This window comes from Alosa pseudoharengus, unplaced genomic scaffold, assembly GCF_046254945.1.
Source record: "Alosa pseudoharengus isolate Yale_2024_CS ecotype anadromous, Long Island Sound unplaced genomic scaffold, YU_APseudo_1.1 YU_APseudo_1.1_scf_12, whole genome shotgun sequence".
Classification (NCBI taxonomy): Eukaryota; Metazoa; Chordata; class Actinopteri; order Clupeiformes; family Clupeidae; genus Alosa; species Alosa pseudoharengus.
The window spans coordinates 25,370,984-25,378,609 of NW_027468587.1; the positions used below are offsets into that span (position 1 = coordinate 25,370,984).

Below are 7,626 nucleotides of genomic sequence, written 5' to 3' on the forward strand. Positions count from 1 at the left end.
TGATCCAGACAGCACGTTTTCTTCTCTCTCCGTAATTTTTACTGGCTAGAACGGCTCAGGGTCAAAGGTCATACGGAATCAATTAATCTGCACTCATTTTTTTAATCAGTTATTTTGACAGCCCTACAATTAATATAATTATTTTTTATGTACATTACATACTGTATTTATGCACATAATATTCATATGTTTTTTTGTGATGATTCTATCTATTTGATCTATGTGTTTATTCTTTCTATTTTTACAAATCTTGTGTCTCATCAATGTAAGTCGGTTCAATTGGGAGATGTATCCCGTGTGTTCAGGCTGATAGGAATGGAATTTGTTTTTAGACTGTGAACTGCCAGGGCAGAGGGAGACAGTTTTCCGCAGTAGCTGTGAGCAGATATTGTAGCTCCACTTCAGTCAGAAAAGCCACGTCAATAAAGCATGGCACTATTGATTGACACCCTGAGTATCCTCTGGTAGGGATACGTACACATAGCCTGTTCCTTAGAGACACTGATGAATCTTTGTGTGAAGCCATGCAATCTCTCCCTTGATGGGCATCATTGGAAATAAAACCTTGTTCCTGATATTTACACCTTTATCTTCATTTAACTGTATGATCAAGTCAACAAAACATTTCATTTCTTTCTTCAGGCAGGAATAAAATCTATTAACTCTGTGTCCAATATGCTGAATTACTTATCAGCACACATCAAGGTCCACACTCTCCTTATCCAAACCTTGGAGGAGGTGAGGTGGCCCTGCTTGTCTTTGGTGTCTCGACTTTGCCTCAGGCTGGTAGAGCAGCTGGAGCCATGGCGGCCCTCCTGGCCATGGGTGGATTATGAACTTTTGGGCCCCTGGGCCCAGATGTATTAAGGGCCCCCCATTTATTGTCGTATATGTGGGAGGGGGGGGTTTGTACATTACTGTACTGTACATTACTATGCATACTGAGTTGGATGCTATTTTTCAAGGGTGCTTGACTTTGCTAGTAGTGCAGCACATGATCTTACAGCATGCTGCAGGTGTGTACTTGTGTAGTCTAAACAGTGATGGTGCATCAGCCATGTGTGTGTTCAGCTTTAGGAGCTCAAGCTCCCAGTCAAGGGAAGAATGACATCAGATGGACAAAATGTGCACAGAAAGTTAAAAAGCCTGACATTGTGGTAAGGTGTGGTAAGCCTTGAGAGCACTGACACCTTCTGGCAAGAAAGAGTATTACAGCTAACAAGAAATGCATTACAGTTCTCCAAAAAAAAACAGACGCAATGGAGAAAGTGCCATAATCATGAATTTACAAATCTCAAGTGGATCAATAAATTGTACAGACTTCAGCATCAGTAAGGACTTATGTACAATGTTTGTGCTTATTCATTTTGGGGGCAAATTAGCTGTGTATGTGTGTGTGTGTGTGTGTTTGTATGTGTATTTGTGTGTGTCTCTGTGTGTGTGTGTGTGTGTGTGTTTGTTTGTATTTGTGTATTTGCGTGTGTGTGTATATTTGTATTTGTATGTGTGTGTGTTTGTTTGTGTGTGTGTGCGTGTATTTGTGTGTGTGTGTGTGTGTGTGTATTTGTGTGTGTGTGTGTTTGCATGCGCCTGTGTATACTTTGGGAGATTTTAAATTTGGAAAAGCTGATGTCTTCATTGCTCTAAATCTGAGTTTGGCTGAGTGTTTTGCGGTCATGTTCTCAGGCTTCTTTGTAGGACACATGGCAGAGAATCTTCTGGACATCTGTGACACTGAACAGACATGGGCCCTCAGGAAAAACTGGTGTCTGCGGTCATGACAGAGAAAAAGAGATTGGTTTCTGTAAACAGGAAGTCACCAGATTGGGAAAAAGGAAGTTGAGAGGGGAAATGTGGTAAAAAGTGATTCATCTCAAATGCTGTCTTGTTGTTTCAGCATTCTCTTTTGATTTCTCCTACACCTCCAGTCATTGGCAATATCTATATATATCTATCTTTCTTTCTATAAGAAGTCAGTCTGAGACTGACTACAAACTTAATTCAAAACCCAGTAGTAGTAGTACAGGATTGATTAATCTGAAATTAAACTGTGTTTTACAAAGCCATTCTTAGTCCTTGATTAATTAATCTGGATCAAAGCCTCCAACCACAATTTCAACAATGTCTGAGAAATCATTTGAGACAGAGCTTGAGTTTGATGTAAAAGCGTACATTCTTCTGTATTGGTAGTGGATATGGAAATCAAAGCTTGTACTGTGGGAATACATCTACTGATGCAACTGGACACATCGTCAGTGATGTTCCTGGAATCATTGGGTGTTTCGGGTCTTTCAACATCATACACCCTCATCCAGGTGACCCAGCCGGGGTTGATCAGACCCCAGCTTGTGTCCAGATGGCATGCTAGCTACCACGACTCCATGGTTCTCCTCTCTTGAGCCACAGCCATCTTGAGGCCCTCTCTGCCACTTCGGTTGTATTGCGGATGGCTCTCCTCTTCTGCTGTCCGACGATGCCTAAACGCCCCAGTGCACTGGCCAAGGATCAAAGCCTCTGCACCCTACCTCGACTGGGAGGCACTTTGCCCTCCATCCTGACTGCTGGCAATCATTGACTAACCCCATGTACTTGTAGAGCTTCCTCTCATACGCTTCTTCCAGGCAATCTTCCCATGGGATTGTCAGTTCCAGCATTACGACCTGCTTGGTGGCCTCTGATACAAGGACAATATCAGGGCAGAGGGTGGTGACCGCAATGTTGCTGGGGAACTTCAGTTGTTTCTCAAGGTCCACCAGCAGCTGCCAGTCTCTTGCCGAGGTCAGGATGCCTGTTGGTGCTTTCTTTGCTGAGGCAACCTGCTCCCCAGCCTTGACAAAGGTGATGGTGTTCTTGGGGGGGCGCAGCTGCTTTGCCCATACCAGTCCTGTGTTGATGGCTTCAGCTATAGTCTTCAGGACTTGGTCATGCCTCCAACGGTAACGCCCTTCTCCTAGTGCTGTTGTGCAGCAACTAAGAACGTGTTCCAAGGTGCCTCTCTTGGAACATAATGGGCAGGCAGGTGACTCTCCTAGACCCCATACATGCAGGTTTGATGGACTGGGCAACACGTCGTACACTGCCTGGATGAGAAATATGATGGGGTGGGGCTCAGCTCTCCAGATCTCAATCCAGGTTACTTTCCGCTCCAGCGCATTCTCCCATCTTGTCCAGGCCAGTGTTGTGCCAGTTCACAGCTTTTCTGAACTAGTTCAAGTTCAGTTCATACATGCTCAAAGTGAACAGATAACGCTCAAAGTTCACAATTTTAATTCTGAACTAGTTCAAAGTTCAGTTCATTTTACTTTTTTCGTGAGATATTCAAATAAATACTTTTTTTCACACTACGAGCTAGAAATCACTATACGTTCTTTGAAGCTGCTCATTGTAGACATTTGCTCATGACACTGCAATTGTGGGTTTCTTACCAGGTGATGAAACTTGCAGCAGTAGCCTACAGACAAGGTAGACAAGTTCTATACTTAGTGCAATGAAATCCAGCCCTCTGCGCTCTCGTCGTTGCCTGCTACGCGGCGTTGCTATGCCTACCCCGCTCTGCTGCAATTCATCACGGGTAACATTGTGCGGAAGCCAGTATGCTATTCAACTATTCTCAGCCGGACACTACGTTGCCCGCAATGCATTGCGCACACAATGTCAAAACCATTTCTGTCTCGCCGGCGACCCGGGTTCGATTCCCGCCCCGTGGTCCTTTCCGGATCCCACCCCGACTCTCTCTCCCACTCACTTCCTGTCAATCTCCACTATCCTATCTAATTAAAGGCATAAAAAAGCCCAAAAAAAAAAAAAAACATTTCTGTCTGGTGATACATGATTTAAGCGGCACCAGCGAGAATACAGGAGGGAGGAACTTTCTCTCGTTGCGTTTCAAAAGAGAAAACAGATGTCACTCAGTTTTCAATGGAAAACAAATTCCAACGTTCATTTACAGTGATGTCTGCCGTTCATGACACATAACGTGAACTAATTCACGTTCAAGTTCTTTATTAAAAAATGTGTTGCGTTCAGTTCAACGTTCACGAAAAAATTAGCGTGTTCAATTAACGCGTTCTTTTGAACTCGTTCACGCACAACACTGGTCCAGGCCCCCTGCTGTCTCAGTGCCCACCGCCCTGCAGAATCTTATCTCCTCCACATCAGACCTCACTTCCTCTTGGATCGCGCGCCGCCTCTCCTTCCCCCTGGTGTTCATTTGTGGAGTTGGAAAGGATCCCAGACCAGCTCTGCCTCATGTCTCCACTCCCACCAAAGCCCTGTGGCGCAGCCTAGCTTCAGCCATCTGTATGGCCTCTTCTGTCTTCCACTTTCTACCCGTCCTCACTTGGATTCCAGCATTGGCCCCCTTTGGATCACTAGAGTCCCTGTACAGCACCACTTCTCTAACCTTTGCTACCTTGAACTCCTCCTCCAAGGATTTAAAGGGCAGCTGCAGCTTGTTATTGCGCCCGTAGAGTGCGATGCGGCTCAGACTCTTAGGTAGCCCCAGCCATCTCCGCAGGTGGTTGCTGACTTTCCTCTCCAAGGTCTCTACTGTGGAAACTGGGACGGCATAGACAAGGAGAGGCCACAGGATCCTGGGGAGGATGCCGTGCTGATAGACCCATGCTTTGAATTTTCCAGGTAGCCCGGATTTGTCCACGGATTTCAGCCAGCCATCCAACTCAGCACAGGTGGTCTGGATAGATGTTGCATCCTTGAGAGAGCTGTCAAACACCTTGCCCAAGCTCTTGACTGGCTTCTCTGTGATCATTGGGATGGCTGTGCCTGAGATGTTAAACTGGAACTTGTCCTCCACCTTTCCTTTCCTCAGCACCATGGATCTGGATTTGGCAGGCTTGAAACTCATTCGGGCCCACACCATCATCTTCTCCAGACCCTTCAGAATCCACCAGCATCCTGGGACTGATTCTGTGGTGACTGTAAGGTCATCCATGAACGCCCTAATGGGTGGCTGATGTTGCCCGGAGCTCATAAGAGGTCCTCTGCACTCTGGCTCCGCAGACTTGGTGAGCATATTCATGGCCAAAGAGAATAGCGTCACAGAGATAGTACACCCTGTGATGATGCCAATAAAATTTCATTCTTGACAATGAATCTATCTGGAGATGGCGATGCCATGTTTACCTATAACCACTAGTGCAGAAAAGCTGAAAAATAGCACATTCTGTGTTTTGATCAAACCTGTCTAAACCTATAACATACTTCTATCATAGTTTGGATGTGGGGGTCAGGGCAGAGACAGGGCATGCAGCACAGAGACAGGGCATGCAGGACAGAGACAGGGCATCCAGCACAGAGACAGGGCATGCAGGACAAAGACAGGGCATGCAGGACAAAGACAGGGCATCCAGCACAGAGACAGGGCATCCAGCACAGAGACAGGGCATCCAGCACAGAGACAGGGCATCCAGCACAGAGACAGGGCATCCAGCACAGAGACAGGGCATGCAGGACAGAGACAGGACATGCAGGACAGAGACAGGGCATCCAGCACAGAGACAGGGCATGCAGGGCAGAGACAGGGCATCCAGCACAGAGACAGGGCATGCAGGACAGAGACAGGGCATCCAGCACAGAGACAGGGCATGCAGGACAAAGACAGGGCATGCAGGACAAAGACAGGGCATCCAGCACAGAGACAGGGCATCCAGCACAGAGACAGGGCATGCAGGACAGAGACAGGGCATGCAGGACAGAGACAGGGCATGCAGGACAGAGACAGGGCATGCAGGACAAAGACAGGGCTCGGGCGCCTGCTGGAAGAGTGGGGTCAGGACAGAGACAGGACATGCAGGACAGAGACAGGGCTTGGGTGCCTGCTGGAGGAGCTACTGGAGTTACAGTGAAAGAAACTCCACTAGCGCTAACATGAAAGCAGACAAACTGATCCCTTAAGCTGTGGCAGCTAATCGATGCTCAGGCCATGAGGACAGCCCACAGCAGTCCAGAGCTGGATACAAATATACACACACACACACATAAACACACACACACACACACACACAACACACACACACACACACAAACACACACACACACACACACACACACACACACACACACACACAGGTAGAAAGGCATACTGAGCAGAAAATGCTCAAGGGTCAGCAATTGTTCTTCTGGGAGGATCACACCCCCAGGTGAGACAGTCTTCCAATACAAGCTCAATTCAGCAGAAGCTTTGTTTTTGTACCCAAGAGAATAATATAACATTTAATATAATTTAAAATGTAAGGAATTTCAATCTAATTCTAATAATGTGAACAGTACATGCATTAATAAATTAATAAATGCATTTTCATATTCATCATCCCCCTCCCTTTAATTAATAGTACTTTTGCTATTCTTGATGATAGGTACAAATTCATAGTTTAGAGTGACCTCAGTTGCCTTGTTCCTCTGGTCTTTCATGAGTATTGTATTGTTGATGCAGTGTTCACTTTTCAACAGCAGGGGGCAGTGTTGGCTAACAACACAGTTCCACTTAGCAGCCCAGACAATCTGTACGGGGTACCCATAGCAACAGATGGAACTCCTTTGTCACTCAGGACACGTCTCCCAAATGTGGCAGCCCAGTGCTGAGGCAGAGCTATGCTCAGGTCAGTGTCTGAATAGCCAGCGGCAATCACCTCACCTGAACGCTAATGAGCTGGAATCAGACGCCCACTCATCTAATGTCAGGACCGGTAAGTAAATGGCAAATATGGATAGTGATGGTGACAGGAGTAGTTCAAACCAATATGAATAATTGGACATGATAAAACGGGAGTTTTAAAGCTTTAATACATTAACCAAAACAACAACAATGATGACATAGACACAGATACACACACACACACACACACACACACACACATACACGCACATGTTTCAATTGAACACTGAGACTTTGAAATTCCAGATTCCAGAGCTCTTGGGACCTCCAAAGACATCTTGCAGAGTTTCTGTTTTTTTGTAAGCTGTTGGATCAGAAGAACATTTTAGCTCACTGTTACAAAGATGTCTGAAAGACATTCCAGTCTATTGCCAGATAATGCGCATCATAACACGGTGCTCTAGCTGTTTCCTTCCCTGTGTTTACAAACCAGATTCACCCACATCCTGATTTAATCACAGAGTTCTGCCATGAAGCAATTTGCATCGACTGCTAGCTATGTTTTTTTTAAATTTATTTTCCTCCAGTTGGCCGATTTGTCATTTTTAGGCTATCATCATTAAATCATTGCAATGTAATGCTGTTAAGTAGGACATTGTGGCCTTCAGAGGAGGCGTTTCCATAGCAGGGTTGTGTCTTGTGTGTACGAGAAGAGAAAAGGTATTGGAGTTGGAATCTTTAAAGGAACCGTATGTAAGAAAAATATTTCAATTAATCATAAAATGGCCCTGATATGTCACTAGACATTAAGAAATCATGTTCATTTCAAATACTTATATCACTGACAACAGTAGTCCAGCCAGGATATTGTCATTTAAAAAGTGAAGTTGCAGCCCTCAACTGTTGTTGATGTTGTGTTTTGTCATGCCATGTTGTGTTTTGGCCTGATGCGCCACCCTCCACCTATCTACTAATCACGAAGTCAGTAGTGTTTCGCCATCCGCGTGTGCAAC

The 7,626-nt window shown here is 45.6% G+C and overlaps 1 pseudogene; it reads right to left on the reverse strand.

Annotated features, from left to right (window-relative positions):
* Window positions 1-2,364: 2,364 nt before the first annotated feature.
* On the reverse strand, window positions 2,365-5,089 carry LOC143119645 (uncharacterized; annotated as a pseudogene).
* Window positions 5,090-7,626: the final 2,537 nt, after the last annotated feature.